The sequence below is a fragment of the Eubalaena glacialis genome, chromosome 8, assembly GCF_028564815.1.
Source record: "Eubalaena glacialis isolate mEubGla1 chromosome 8, mEubGla1.1.hap2.+ XY, whole genome shotgun sequence".
In the NCBI taxonomy this organism is placed as follows: Eukaryota; Metazoa; Chordata; class Mammalia; order Artiodactyla; family Balaenidae; genus Eubalaena; species Eubalaena glacialis.
Window position 1 is genome coordinate 6,922,535 of NC_083723.1, and position 16,401 is coordinate 6,938,935.

The 16,401-nt window shown below is 45.0% G+C and overlaps 1 protein-coding gene across 3 annotated transcripts in view; it reads left to right on the top strand.

Annotated features, from left to right (window-relative positions):
• EGFR (epidermal growth factor receptor) overlaps positions 1 to 16,401 on the top strand; it is a 195,010-nt gene that overhangs the window by 59,385 nt on the left and 119,224 nt on the right. The window contains exon 1 of one of the 3 annotated variants that reach the window (XM_061198322.1): positions 15,968 to 15,990. The exons of the other annotated variants lie outside the window; for them this stretch is intronic. The gene's annotated coding sequence lies outside the window, so the exon portion shown is untranslated. Of the gene's footprint in view, positions 1 to 15,967; positions 15,991 to 16,401 lie in introns of those variants that run through there. 3 annotated transcript variants of the gene reach the window in all.

A 16,401-nucleotide genomic window follows, 5' to 3' on the forward strand; every position in this document is an offset into this window, starting at 1 on the left:
GCCACTGGATGTGGGCGGGGCTCCTGCGGCGCTGGGCGTGGCCGGCAGTCCCTGGCGCGTGCTCTCTCTGGTTCCCTGCGGGTCCGCCAGAGGCACCGGCTTTGCTTCTCCTGAGGGGCCCTGGCTCAGTCTAAGGTGCTCACTATTAACCCCAAGAGAAAACCAAGAGGCTGGGTCCCCGCCCTGCCCACTTGCTCTGAGGCATGCTGAAAATGTTTCAGAATATCTGTTTTGACCATGAGTCGCCATCCAGATCCACAAAAAAACTTCTGTAGGACCACGTGTTCACTGTGCGATCCCATTTTGAGTCTCCTCCTGGCTAACCAATTACTTCATGACTTTAATACCTTGCTGCGTTTACATCCTGGCAGTCTCAGTTAGAGCTGAAAGTTATGAGGATGTCATCAAACTAGAGCCCTGGTTTACAGCTGATTCCCCTTGTCTGGTTTGTGTTTATAAAATAGAAACAGAAAGTGTAAGTAGTGACATATTTTTTTTTAACATCTTTATTGGAGTATAATTGCTTTACAATGGCGTGTTAGTTTCTGCTTTATAACAAAGTGAATCAGCTATACATATACATATATCCCCATATCTCCTCCCTCTTGCGTCTCCCTCCCACCCTCCCTATCCCACCCCTCTCGGTGGTCACAGAGCACTGAGCTGATCTCCCTGTGCTATGCAGCTGCTTCCCACTAGCTAGCTATTTTACATTTGGTAGTGTATATATGTTCATGCCATTCTCTTCACTTCATCCCAGCTTACCCTTCCCTCTCCCCGTGTCCTCAAGTCCATTCTCTACGTCTACATCTTTATTCCTGTCCTGCCCTTAGGTTCTTCAGAACCTTTTTTTTTTTTTTAGATTCCATATATATGTGTTAGCATACGGTATTTGTTTTTCTCTTTCTGACTTATTTCACTCTGTATGACAGTCTCTAGGTCCATCCACCTCACTACAAATAACTCAGTTTCATTTCTTTTTATGGCTGAGTAGTATTCCATTGTATATATGTGCCACATCTTCTTTATCCATTCATCTGTCGATGGACACTTAGGTTGCTTCCATGTCCTGGCTATTGTAAATAGAGCTGCAGTGAACATTGTGGTACATGACTCTTCTTGAATTATGGTTTTCTCAGGGTATATGCCCAGTAGTGGGATTGCTGGGTCATATGGTAGTTCTATTTTTAGTTTTTTGAGGAACCTCCATGCTGTTCTTCATACCGGCTGTATCAATTTACATTCCCACCAACAGTGCAAGAGGGTTCCCTTTTCTCCACACCCTCTCCAGCATTTATTGTTTCTAGATTTTTTGATGATGGCCCTTCTGACCGGTATGAGGTGATACCTCATTGTAGTTTTGATTTGCATTTCTCTAATGATTAGTGATGTTGAGCATCGACATATTCTTTCACTCAGTGTGAAAGGCCACTCAGAGTCTTTTCAAAATTATTTTTGAGACACATATGGATTTTTTTTTAAATATCTAATTATTTTAAACATCTTCTTGCCTGTTCCCCAAATACATGATGTTCTTACCTAGGATGTATCAGGGAGGTGATAATTTCTCCCTACCCCTCTTGAGTTCTTTAGGCTGGTCTAATAGTTACATTGACACAAGACAGATTAACAGGAGGAAAAAACCAATTTAATTCATATGCATGAAGGTCTCATAGAAATGGGACCGCCGAAGTGACCAGAGCAGACTGTTTTTATATCATTTTTAGATTAAGAAACACTTGTGAAGATTTAGCAAACAAAGGGGCTTGTGCTTGGGGCAGCAGCCTAATGAAGAAGTGGCCAGAGTTTGTTTATACGGCTTTCTTAGCCTTGATTTCCCTAAATCCGGTGCTAAGTATGCCCTCTATCCTCTTGGTACAGGAAGGACACCGTCACGTGGGAGATTATTTATTTCCCACTTTCTGGGGGAAAGAGGAGTGTCAGAGTGTGGGGTTTTATACCTTTTTTTCCACCAGCTGTTTGTTAAGTAACTTTAATTCAAACTAATCAATATGCCTTTGAGGCATGTTTTGGGGTGGCCTGCCCTGGGGCCCAACAGATGTAGAGTATTACTAAAGAATATCTAATATTTAGGAATGCATATTTTCATGTTATAAACTACTACGACTACAAATTGACCCATTCATTGAAGTCAAAAGAAATTTGTAATCAATGAGTAAGCTTGTTGGCTGTCAAAATCGAGGTTATATTTTCTTAAGGTAGCTAACCTATCACTCTAATTACCAAATAAAGAGCTCTCTTCCGAAGAGTATTTCAACAACACCTTTCCATCCAGAATTTGAACCATGAGACTGTATTTCAGAAGTCTATTTTAGACAACTTTGGTGAAGATTCTAAGAGTTATGTTAATGGAAAACCGATAGAAGAACAACCTCAAGAAGACATTTCACAATACTAGTGAAGTTCCTTTGTCACCCTCTTAAAACTCTTCCAGAACATTTGGAAGTCACTGAGTGAGGGTCAGGGGTGTCCAGGTGGCTGCACGGTCAGCCCGCTGCTAGAGCAGGGTCAGGTAGCTCCAGGCTGCGGGCTCGTGATTGGCACGCTGAAGACAAAGCTCAAAGGAACCAGTGTCAACTTCACCAGCCGGTACACCACCTCTGACGACCTGGCCTTCCTCGCCTACGCTTCCTCGGCACCTACAGCCACATTCCTTTCGCTCAGCCCTTCTCCTGGAGGTCATTCTATCAACTGAGTTGTAAGCACCGTGGCAGAAGTTCTCGTCTCAGGGCTTTTGGGATAGAAACAGTTTTCAGACCGTGCTCACGGGGGAGTGGACTTAGCAACGACAATCACACAAGCAAAAAAGAAACCCGTGTATCTTGGAACAACACATTTGGCAATCTGAATTTTTCCCCAGATTCGGTCACGCTCGCGTCGCAGCTGATACATGGCCGTGTCCCTCCCAGATCTTGGGAACACATCTTCTTGAACTTGCTTACAAACGGGCTCCCTGAAACGCGGGCTCCTCTGACAGGGACGCCCCAGGGCAGGGCCAGAGGCAGCGGGGAGACGAGGCGGGAGCTCGGGCCCATCGCAAGTGCGCCGCAGCTGCCTTGGCTGGCAAGCGCCGAGCTACACGATGTACTCCGGGATTGGAACCCTTTTTTTTTTTTTTTTTTTCAGTTGGTTTGTAAATAGGATTGCACAAAAATCCATGCAAATCAACTCTCCGGATCAGAATTTGCTGAGCTAAGAAGACCATTGAATCAGAGGGGCTGCTTTCAGAGGTGCGACTGTGACAGAGTAGCTCTGCAGGGCAGGGCTTTAGAAAGACAGACAAGCTCACCGCACGGTAATTTCCAGTAACCTGGAAATGTCAACACTGTTTAGCTCGATTAATTGTCCTTGTTCACTTGTCCAGCCTAGCAGTTATCCATTACTAACTAGAAATGAATGGCCTGTTTGCTGTTAGAACATCTAATTTAAGTAAGGTACTGCTACTGTTTATCATGACATTCTATTAGCGATGTTTCATCAGCTTGAAAGGTATCACAATCCAAACTCTGTGTGAGCTTCATTAGTTTTTCAGGTGGCATACCTAGCTAAAATTCTAATTGAAATATGATTTTCATCATAGTTGAATAAATAACCGAAATGGTAACACATGTTAAATATCCGTAAAACGTAAGAAAGACCTGTAAGTTCCTTCAATCTGAGGGGCACTACAAGACAGTTTTGTTATCAAGACTCAGGGATCCCAGTAAAAGCTGGATGCATCGGTTAGAGAGAATCCCAATAACCCCTGTGCTTATTCACTTTGATGATTGAAATTTCCAGTATGTTATGTGGCCTGGACTTAGGAACACAATTAATGTCGAGAGAATAATTCTCCTTTTTATTTCGCTCATCTAGTTCACCTGTTTTCACACACACCAGCCAAAAACAACCAAGCAAACACACACACACACACACACGCACATTCACCTTTTTCATCTATATCAATTTTTCAGAGCTCATCTCAATAAGACCTGTTTACTACTTGATCCCTGCTTCTTCCAGCAGCCTCCCCTGCAAGTTTCTTCTCCTTTGTATTTCACTTGTAGAGGATACAGCTCATTCACCCTTGAGGAAGAGTTACTTGGGCATGTATTGTCCCTCCCCTACTAGAACATAACACCTGTGGAGCTCTGGGCACCCCTTCATTTATTTTGGACCTTTGTAATGCCACCCCATCATTGGCGTTGCCATGTAGGTTGTCAATAAATATATGATGAATAAAACAGAGAATGAGGGAAATTGACTAGCAACCAAAGTCCTGAACCTTCTCTGCTTTGGTGTTTGAAAACCGAGTTCACTACCATCACAGGACATATAAAGGCAGAATGAAAATTGTGCAAAAATCTGTGTTGGTACCAATGTCTGCACGGTTGTTGAACAAACACCCATGTAGTAATAGAGGAGTGGCTAACTCATTCAGTGTCTTGGTGAGATCAATTACAGATTATTATTTAGACTCAAAGATTCCAAAGAAGATATTTGGATCAAATCTTCATTCTTTGTAAAGCTAGGTGGAAGTTGGCAGTTTAATATTCTGTGCTAGATGTAGTATTTTTAAAAACATTATCAGTGTGCCTGGCATAGGACCTTGGCCACATAGAAATTCCTTGATAATCGTTGAATAAAAGTTCAGTGTAAAAGATCACATTAAGACTGTGAAATTATTTTCCTGGGTGGTTAAAATAGTAAATAACTAAATATTTTGCACAACATAAGCTGTCGAACAATTTCATTGCTTAATTTTCTAATCTCAGTCTTGGTATTTACTTGGAAAGTAAAACTTTGGCTTCCTTCTCTTTCTGTAACAGTGAAAAAAGCATGTATGTGTCATGTGCCCTACTGCACACTTCCTAGTCTAATATCTAGATCGATGATGCGTGATTGTGATGTAATTAAATGACAGAAATGTTGACTCCCGAGTGGAACCAACCCAGGGGAAGCCAGGCTGGGCAGCGTGTAGACTAAAAGATCCAGGTCTGCCAGAGTGCCAGAAACAGGCCAGAGCAGGAACCCACATCCCTGGGCAGGAGTGGAAACCTCCTGTGAGGCCGCAGGGGCTCTCGGATGCTAGATTTAGTGAAACGCTCTTGCAAAAGAAGGCTTGGAGAGGTGCTATTCTGGGTGCACCGTCAGCTTTTCTTTTCTTTTTTTTTTTTTTAACCTCTTTATTGGAGTATAATTGCTTTACAGTGGTGTGTTCGTTTCTGCTTTATAACAAAGTGAATCAGTTATACATATACATATGTTCCCGTATCTCTTCCCTCTTGCATCTCCCTCCCTCCCACCCTCCCTATCCCACCCCTCTAGGTGGTCACAAAGCACCGAGCTGATCTCCCTGTGCTATGTGGCTGCTTCCCACTAGCTATCTATTTTACATTTGGTAGTGTATATATGTCCATGCCACTCTCTCACTTTGTCCCAGCTTACCCTTCCCCCTCCCCATAGGCAGTGACAGAGAGCTGGATGTTCTCTCCTGGGCTGGGGGCTGCAGAACAGGCTCTGACGCCCTCGGGCTCTGCTTGGTTTGGCTCACAGAGCTTCACAGGGTCGCAGTGTTTCACCAGTTAAAGGCGATGGGTGGTGAGCCAGGATGCTGTGGGTGATGGAGGGAGCGGGGCGGGCACCTTAGCTGCCTCTCTTGGGGTAAAGTACACAGCGGGCCTGCCTTTCCTCCCTGGGCGGGAGAACAGCCTAGAATAGGCTTCATATGTTCCTCCTGGCTTTCTAGAAACTCTGGAGTGTTTACCCTTCCCCTGTGGTATGTTCCAGTCCCCGGGTGTCCCCTCGCCTGTGGGCACGGGGGGGAGGGGAAGGGGGGCAGCGTGACAGCTGTGGGACCAGGGGTGTGAGGGCGGATGAGGGCCTGCCCTCCACGCCGGCGTAGCTCCCTAAAGCCCACAACAGTGCCAGAAAGGTCCCTTCTCACAGCCATACTTTAGGTACCCCACTTCTCCAGAGGTGCCGCACTTTTAGAGAAATACTTTTCTTTTGCTTTATTTTCCTTAACACTTAGACTCTATGCTGATCGTACTAAGTCAAACAATACCTAAGTGTGCAAAGAGTCTGTAAGCTTCCTCCTTCCTTCATCTGGTCCCAACCCCCTGAGGAGAACCGTTCTTACACGCTGTTACATGTCTTTCCACCTGTAGAAAATGTTTCTCTCTACCTGTCAGCTTGGAGACCACACTGATGCTGCAGTTGCTGAATCTGTCGGATTAAGGAACTGCCAACGTGGCTGACATGGTGAGAGCCTGGAAGCCGTGATGGGTCCACGTTGTGGGGCTCTGCCCAGAAGGACGGAGGCGTGGGCAGCTGCGGGCAACACTAGGTCTCTGGGTCCCAGAGTATCCCCTCCATCACCTGGGCATCCTCCACAGAGACATGGAGTAAGAAAAAGGTTCAGGAGCTCTGCTGTTTCGTGCAGCCCTACATCCTTGTATGGCCTAGAGCATGGTAACAAGCACAGGGCACCAGACTCTCCTCCACCTCCAGGTACCAAGTACTTATGTTCAGTTTTGGTTTCAAAAGGGAGAAGAGAAAATAAGATCGGCACATAGGGGTTCTTCACTCTTTCCTACCCTGAGTGACAGGCTGTTGCCAGAAGTGAACATTTGTAGATTTTGAGAGCTCTTCCTATGTTCTCTTTATGAGTCCTCTGTCAGATATGTGGTTTGAAATGTTTACCCCCAGTCCGTAGCTTGTCTTTCCAACCCCTTAGAAGGGTCTTTGCTGAGCAAAACGTTCTCATTATGAAGTGCAGGTGATGTGTTTCTTTTTATGGATCATGCTTTTGGTGTCACATCTGAGAATTCCGCACCAAAGTCCAAATCCTGAGTGTTTTCTCTTACGTTATCTTATAAAAGTTTCATAGTTTTGCATTTTAGACTTAAATCTTTGATCCATTTTGAATATAAAATGTGAGCTTTAGGTCGCTGTTCATTCTTTTGTCCCTGAAGTCTAGTTGCTCCTGCACCATCTGTAGAAAAGACGCTACCCTATTTCAAGACATATTACACAGCTGTAATAATCAGGAGTTCTTGTTTCTTTTTGTTTTGATAATAAATGCCGGTCACTGCAACGTGGACATGGTGGGGACAAACAGGGGACGTTCCTCCCTGTGGCACTGTGACCTCAGGGTGACCCGGAGGTTGGGGTGCTGGTGATTGATGACAAGACCTCCCCACAACCCAGCCACCAGACACTTAGAAAAATGCCCACAAAAGGTGCGCTGCAAAGCATGAAAGCTCAATCCTGGACTTTAAATGCTTAAAAAAAGTACATGGTTACCCAAATGTAAAACTGATAGCTAGTGGGAACCAGCCGCGTCGCACAGGGAGATCGGCTCGGTGCTTTGTGACCACCTAGAGGGGTGGGATAGGGAGGGTGGGAGGGAGACGCCAGAGGGAGGGGATATGGGGATATATGTACATGTATAGCTGATTCACTTTGTTATACAGCAGCAACTAACACACCATAAAGCAATTACACGCCAATAAAGATGTTAAAAAAATAAATTAAAAAAAAGAAGTATATGGTTACCACGTTTACGTCAAACAGTTTTTCAGGTGGAATTTTTCCTAACGTAAAACAAAAGCAATTTGAACAGAAAGCGTTTTGAAACATGCTTTTGGTGGGGCTCCTTGCAGATAGGGAGTGGAAATGATTAACAGGGCGGTTATCAACTGTGGACTTCCGGCAGCAGAGGCAACGTTATTTTTTGACGTAGTGTGAGCCTGAGGCACATACCCCAGACATTCGATTTTGTGGACAGTCTCTTTCCTCGTCCACGGCAAGGAGCAGGAGGAGAATGCAGTGCTGGCAGAGGACGTGCAGCTTTTTCTTGGTCATTCCTGCTGCTGGTAGGAAGCAGACGTATTTAGCCTGGCTCTGCTTTCTTCTTTGCTGTGTGTTGCAGAACCCCAACAGAGGCCAGGTCCCCAGGAAGCTGGGGTGTGGGTGAACTCGAGCTGCAGTGCCGGAGAGCACCTGACCTTGGCCACGGTGCAGAGCGGGGGTGGGGAGGGGCAGCCTCTAAATTCCCCGTGGGCAAAGCCTCCCCTTGGCGAGCAGGGCGTCACCAAGTTACCCACCAACTTAGGGTAACAGTGGCTGTTTCTGCACAACCCCTTAGTGTTGCTGGGAAGAGAATGGGCAAAGAGATCATTTTGGAGTAGTGAATTTTCTTTCTTTTCAACCTTCCAGCTCTTTTCCTCTCTTCAGAACATGCTGTCAGTGTTTTCTTGTTTATTCTATAGGAGATTTTGAAGCCAGTCATAGACTCACAAAAAGTTGGCACAGGAAAGGTGTCAAGATAACATTTGGTTCAATGGCTTTCAAACATTACCAAACTGAGAAATTCATTTTAAAAATTACGACATTTACACATGACTATATATGAAGTTTCATGAAATAATACCATCTTTATAATATCACTCTGAAACTGTCCATTTTCTTTTCTTTCCATTCTATTTCTTTTTCTTCTCTGTTATGCTGGTCTTAACCCACTAAGATGATTTCACAACACTGCTGGTTTGAGACCCACAGTTTGAAATAGCATCTAGGGCATGACTCTCATGTACAGAACAGGAAACTGAGGCCATTAGTAGATAAGTGATTAACCCAAAGTTGTTTAAAGCTAGTTACAAAGTGGCAGAATCTGGATTAGAACTGTTTTGGCATCAGGAACTTGGGTCGTTCTTGGTACTTCAATGAGTAGAAAGATAGTCTTTGAACCTCACACATGGATAGAAGACCCATTACCTTACATTATTCCCCATTTTCCTTTTCTCCTTTCTGCCACCAGTCATTGGATTAGGACCCACCCCAATCAGGTATGACCTGATTTTAACTTGATTACATTTTTAAAGACCTTATTTCCAAATAAGGTCACATCACAGATACCGGAGGTCAGGACGCGGACACCTCTTATTGAACAGTTCAAATCACAGCACACAGTCGTCTACATATTCCACTTGGAGACTTTGCTCTTAGTGGTCGTAACCACTGCAATGTCAGTGTCGCAGACAGCTTGAAGCATATGATCTCTGAAATGCATTGAAAACATTGTGTTCCTTCCTTAGTCTGCAGTCAGTCAGCCTTGAACTCCAGTGAAGGGCTTCCTTTGGATTTTCTTCATGACTCACTCCACTGAGCCCTCCCCATAGTCCAGAAGGACTGTAGCAGATACCTTTGCCAATGGTCTAGAGCCCTCGCTGAAAGCTTTCTTTGGTGAATACAATATGAGAATGACACACAGTAGGTCACTCTTGCAGGGGAATGACAACTTACCTGCAGTATAACAAAAAGAGTGATATGGTGAGACACTATATAAATCCCAAGTTTTAAATTACAGCTAGGCTGAGTGGAGATCTCTGGTGGGTCTACAGATGACAACAAAGACTGAGGAAAGGGAATCCTTTTTTGCCCTTCGAAAATTGCAACTCATTAATCAAACTTGTGTTTTAAAAATATGTGAAAAGGAGATCAAGATGGTGGAGTAGAGGGATGTTGAGCTCACCTCCTCCCACAAATACATCAGAAATACATCTACATGTGGAACAGTTCTCACAGAATACCTACTGAAAGCTTGCAGAAGATCTCATACAACCAAAGCTGCAAGAAAGATCCCCATGTAACGAGGTAGGATGAAGGGAAAAAGGAGAAGAGGAGGAATCGGGAGGGGACCTGCATCCCGGGGAGGAAGCCGTGAAAGAGGAAAGGTTCTCTCACCCTGGGAACCTCCCTCACCAGCCAGGAGGTCAGCCTGGACAGATAGGGAGCTTCAGAGGCTGGAGAGGAGAGTGTGGGAGCTGACCTGTGGCCCTACAGGGTAGAGAGAGACCAGGACAGACGGTCCTGGCCACATCGCTGCACTTCCCAGCCCAAGATGGGCACATGCTGGTGTGTGCTGCAACTGGCTTCAGTGGACAGACCCAGGGAGAGGACTTGGTTTGGCCACTCGGAGACAGCCCAAAGGGTCTGGAGTGTGGCCACGGAAGGGAAGAGGTACGATTGTCATTATATGTAGATTTCTATATACTCTATATAGAAAACCACACAAAAACTATTAGAACTGATAAATGGTTTCAGGAAGGTAGCAGGATACAAGATTAATACACATAAATCTATTGCAGTTCTTTACACTGACAATGAAATATCAGAAAGAGAAAGTTAAAAAAAAAAAAAACCTGTTTAAAATTGTGTCAAAAAAATAAAATACCTAGGAATAAACCAAGGAGGTTTCTGAAAGACTTATACATTGAGAACTATAAAACATTGATAAAGGAAATCAAAGATGATTCAAGGACATGGAAAAATATCCCATGCTCTTGGATTGAATTAATATTGTTAAAATGGCCATACTACCCAAAGCAATCTACAGATTTAATGTGATCCCCATCAAATTACCCATGATATTTTTCACAGAACTAGAATAAATAATTCTAAAATGTATATGGAACCACAAAAGACCCAGAATTGCGAAAGCAATCCTGAGGAAAATGAACAAAGCAGGAGGCATAACCCTCCCGGACTTCAGACAATACTACAGAGCTACAGTAATCAGAACGGCATGGTATTGGCACAAAAATAGACATATGGATCAATGGAACAGAATAGAGAGCCCAGAAATAAACCCACACACCCACGGTCAATTAATTTTCGACAAAGGAGGCAAGAATATACAATGGAGAAAAGACGGTCTCTTCAGCAAGTGGTGTTGGGAAAGCTCAACAGCTGCATGTAAATCAATGAAGTTAGAACACACCCTCACACCATACACAAAAATAAATTCAAAATGGCTTAAATATAAGACATGCCACCGTAAAACTCCTAGAAGAGAAACATAGGTAAGACATTCTCTTAAATAAATCTTAGCAATGTTTTCTTAAGTCAGTCTCCCAAGGCAATAGAAATAAGAGCAAAAATAAACAAATGGGACCTAATCAGACTTATCAGCTTTTGCACAGCAAAGGAAACCATAAACAAAACGAAAAGACAGCCTTCAGAATGGAGAAAATGTTTGCAAACAATGTGACTGACAGGGGCTTAATTTCCAAAATATACAAACAGCTCATACAACTCAATAACAAAAAAACAAACAACCCAATCATAAAATGGGCAAAAGACCTAAATAGACACTTCTCCAAAGAAAATATACCGATAGCCAATAGGCACATAAAAAGATACTCAGCATCGCTAATTATTAGAGAAATGCAAATCAAAACTACAATGAGGTATCACCTCATACTGGTCAGAATGGCCGTCATCAAAAAGTCTACAAGTAATAAATGCTGGAGAGGGCGTGGAAAGAAGGGAACCCTCCTACGCTGCTGGTGGGAATGTAAATTGGTGCAGCCACTATGGAGAACAGTATGGAGGTTTCTCAAAAAACTAAAAGTAGAGTTACCGTATGATCCAGCAATCCCAGTCCTGAGCATATATCCAGAAAAGATGAAAACTAATTTGAAAAGATACATGCACCCCAATGTTCATAGCAGCACTATTTACAATAGCCAACACATGGAAGCAATCTAAGTGTCCATCAACAGATGAATGGATAAAGAAGATGATGTGGTGTATATATATACATATATATATGTATATATACACACACAATGGAATATTAGCCATAAAAAGAGTGAAATAATGCCATTTGCAGCAACAAATGAGATTATCATACTAAGTGAAGTAAGTCAGACAGACAAATATATGATATCACGTGTATGTGGAATCTTAAAAATAGTACAAATGAACTTATTTACAAAACAGAAACATAGACACAGAAAACAAACATGGTTACCAAAGGAGAAGAGAGGGGAGGGATAAATTGGAAGTATGGGATTAACAGATGCACACTACCATATGTAAAATAGATAAACAACAAGGATTTACTGTATAGCACAGAGAACTGTATTCAGTAACTTGTAATAAACTGTAATGGAAAAGAATAAAAAAACAAATATAGATATATACATATATATGTATTACTGAATCACTTTGCTCTACACCTGAAAGTAACACAATATTGTAAATCAAGTATACTTCAATAAAAAATAAAAAAATAAATAAATATGAACTATAATGCAGACAGCCGTTAGTTAAGTATACTGAGAAGTCTTTGGTGAAATGAAATCCACTGTCTCTGTATATTACTCACACGAGTCAGCAGGCGACATGCTGGGAATGATTGTCCAGGTTCAGTAAGTACCCAGGTTTTTCTAATACAAGAAATGAAGAGGGATTCGAATATACGGGTTGGCAAGATCAGGACCCTAAAACACGAACCACAATGAATGGAACAGCATTAGGGAGTTCATTAACAGCAAGGTCAAGGCAGGGCCAACTGCAAAGACACAGGATGGAGGAAAGCTGGCTTAACAGATGCACCCATTGAAGGTGAGACTTAGTTTACCATAAGGAAATAACAGCCCCACCTGGGATGTTGTAACAAATTACTGCAAGTGCTGTGGCTTAAAACAATCCACATGCATCGTCACCCTGTTTAGTGCCTGGGTTCTCAGGGGCTCACAATGCTGTGATCCAGCTGGGTTCTCATCTGGCTCTCCCAGCCCTCCTCCATGCTCATCCTGGTTGTTGGCAGAATACACTTCCTGGAGGTTGTAGGACTGAGGCCCTTGGGCCCTAGCAGCTGCCTGCCCATTCACAGCAGGACTGTTTGCTTCTTCATGACCACAGTGTCTCTGCCAGGAGAGACGTTTGTTAAGAGCTGTCACCTGATCAAGTCAGGCCCACATAGATACTCTCCCTTTTGATCTGGGACCTTAATGACATCTGCAAGATCCCTTTGCCTCTGACTTAAAACCTAATCACAGGAGTGATATCCAGCATGCATTTGGATCAAGTTGTATTAAGGAATAAGCAAGGGACATGAAATTGGATAAGCTTATGTTGATTGGAAGTGCTCAGCTCCAGGGCTGCACTTGGGAGGGATGTTTGCAAATTGAAATGGGCCAAAGGGTGGGGAAGGCACTCAGAAAAGTCACAAGGACAGATGAAGATGGCCTGGGCCTGCTTGTTTGGGAGAAAACTAAGGGAGGATATAATCGTTATCTTCAAATATTTGAAGGGCTATTATTGGGAAGAGGAATTTGACATACTGGCTTTTGGCCTTTGGAAAGGCACGATGAGACATCCTGAAACATCTATCCCAGCCCAGCACTCGCCTGCCACATTCCTTCCCGGCTCCCCAGTTCAGTTGCTTGTCTGAATTCCAGAGGAGCACAGCCCTGGCCATAGTCTTCAGCAATCACACACATTGTGGACACTCAGGAAATAGGGAAGTAACTGTGGCAAAGGCCCATTTCCACCGGAATGATCTACTGAAGGGCATGCTCCAGTCCAAGGAGGGTGTGTCCTCCCCATCATTTCTCTAGACCCTCAAAGGGTCAACTAGCACCAGAAAATCAGGACACCAGAAGCCTTGAGAAGTTTCCGGTGCCTAAGTGAACAGTCGTCAGCTGCCTAGAATAAAAAACATCCACACAGGTATTCCGTATTTAATCATATAAAGAATACATACCACCTGGAAAAACTGCTGCAGGTATGTCTTACCTGAGGCATCAGAGTTGGCATTCAGTTGCCCCTTTCCGCTGTATTCATGCCAATTCTTTTAATATTGCAAAACCTCAGTGTCATTTCCATCTTCTTTAAGTCTTCTGCGTGTGTCTGCTTTTCCATGGGATGGCGTGGCGGAATGGAAAGCCGGTGGGCCCTGGGGTCAGGTGAGCTCTGGTTTCAGGTCCCAGGTCACCATGTGCTCCTGGACCCGTAGGCATCTGCTCTGTCGCACTGAGCCATTTTCTTTCCTATAAAATGGGGATGATTCTGTCTCTAAAGGAGTCCGTGAAAACCTAATAGAGCAACATAGAAAGAATAAAGTATATAGTTGGTGCTTTATAAATACTTTTACTTTCTGAAAATTACTTCTGAAATAACTAGACAAGAATCCTTGAACATGTAGAATTTTCATTTTAACCATACCATAACGTCAATAGTGTGGTGAAATTCTGCTAAATGTGATCTGCTAAGTATCAAGCAGGGAGAAGAATTGACGCCCAGGGTCCCTGTGTCTCCTGGCACGGTGCTGGGTTCTTTACCCAGCGTGTCCTTGATTCTCACAGGTGCCCCTGGTGACACAGTGGCAGATGCGATGGCCGAGCTCACGTGTTTTGGGCTCCATGTTTTGTCCACTGAACGTGCTGCCCTGAGTCTGACAACGTGCAGGGCTGCGTAGGGATGTGCCCCCTGCCCCGGGGAAGGTGACCCTCTCCCACTGCTAACTCCTTGTGCGTCTCACACATAGTTTAAAACCAGTATTGATAGTATTATAGTAGCTGCTGTTTACCAGGTACCAGGCCCTGTGCTGGGTAATTATTATGAATTATCTAATGTCTATATTGCCTCACAATTTTCCTGCTTCAGTATCTCCACTTCACAGGTGAGGAAATTGAAGCTCAGAGACTGAATAACTTGCTCTCGTTCACACAGCTGGTCAGTATGGAGCCAGGACTTCCAACTCAGAACGTTCTTAATGTCTTAAAACCAGTCATTACAGGTTGTTAAGATTCACCAAAAAAAAAAAAAAAAAAATGACGGTCTGTGGTAATCCAAAAAAGTGAGATTATTTGGCTCCCGTGGAGGAAGAAAGAGCGCTGGAAAGACGTATCACCAGAGCGTGGGAAAAGTGAAACTACGGCTTCTCTGTGAGCCAGTTCTTTCCTGGCAGCGTCTTGGAACAAAACCAACTATAGCAGAATTTTCTGTTTTAATATGAGCTGCAGGGTGACCTTTTTGCTTCATGCTTTCACCTCTCTCCCCGTCTCTGCCTAGTTAATTCCGAGGAGCCCCTGCCTGGCCCACTGGACAGCCGTGCAGCTCGCAATCCCCAGGGCCAGCCTCCGAGGCACAGGGGCCACTGGCCTCTGCTCCCTCCAGGAGGCCCGGAGGCCCGCACAGCCCAGAGGGGGAGGCGGCAGCCGCTGGCCGGCCGATCAGGGGGTGAGCTGGGGGGTGGATGGCCCACGAGAGAACTGAAGTCTTTCCTTTCTTTTTGTCTCCCCTTCTAAGCCGTGAATCGACCCCAGTCTCCCCCCACTCTGTCCCCTCTGGCCCCTCTCCGTCCGTGCCCCGCTGCAGGCTCGCGTTCTGTGTACACAATGCTGTCCTAATATTTCTCTTTTCTCCGGGCAGGAAATGAGAAACTCATTTTTTAGAGCCATTCAGGAAGTTGTCCGGAGTTATAATGGCCCATTATCTAATGGCCAGAGTTTACTTAGGCTTTCACTACTTCCACTGCCCACTTGAAACAAGGAAACGTATTTCCCCCGCTGCCGCGAGTGTGCTATTGAGACGGACCACAGGCACCCGGACGCCCTGCTGCCCAGCAGCGCGCTCCAGGCTCACCCTACTTCGTGCTCATTGGAAGAAGTTTCTCGGTTATCTCTTCTAGTCTGTGCTCTCAGCATTGGGCTCACAATCCCCTTGTTGAACCCGTCATTCCTTAGAGAGTCGATCAGCCCGAGCCGGGGCACTTTTAAAAATGCGTATTCCTAGGCCTGCGGAGGGAGGGGATGGTGGGTCTCCGGAAAGCTCATTCTAAGCCTTATTCTCTGCACCCAAAAGAGGCAGAGCGCACGCTTTAACGAAAGGTGGTTTGCGCCTGAAGCACGTAAAGCATTTCAAATATGTGGCAAAATGCGTCTGATTGGCACCAAAGATTTTTTATTTTTATTAGGAGCATGAATGACAAGAACAGACTTTGAAGGAGGATTAAGCAGCCTTTTCTTACCCGCGCTTTGTGCTGTCGGGACAAGTCGGAAGCTCCCCTTTCGGGTTCATCAGTGCCTGAGCACCCACGCCCCCAGCTGAGACCCAGCCCCGTGGGCCGTGCTCTCACCCAGGATGTGGGAAGGCCTGGCCATGAGTCAAGGCTTACAGGAACCCATGCAGGTGAGCGGGGAACATTCCAGCACCTGGTGTGCAGCCGCCCCTCCCAACGGCACTCCTCCCTCTGTGCAGCACAGGCCGCGGAAAGGAGCCCACAGTAGTAACTCTGGGTGTGTATGTCCGTAGCTGCTCGAGATGGGCCCACGGGGGAGGTGATACATGGAAACAGGGATCTCCTTCCTCAGATCCTGGCATAACGCAGGGAGTAAAAGTGCACCCGCTCCCACGTCCTTGATATCTGCCACACCTGCTCGGAGCCCATTCCTCTCCCACCTGGATGAACAGCCCCACAAAGCCCGAGGTACCGAGAAGGGAATGAGGTGGCCACCTCCGCGGAGAAGAAAACCTGGTTTCAGACTCTGCACTCACCTTCCCCTGCCCTGCTCTGAAGGTGGGATCCATCAGGGCAGGCCC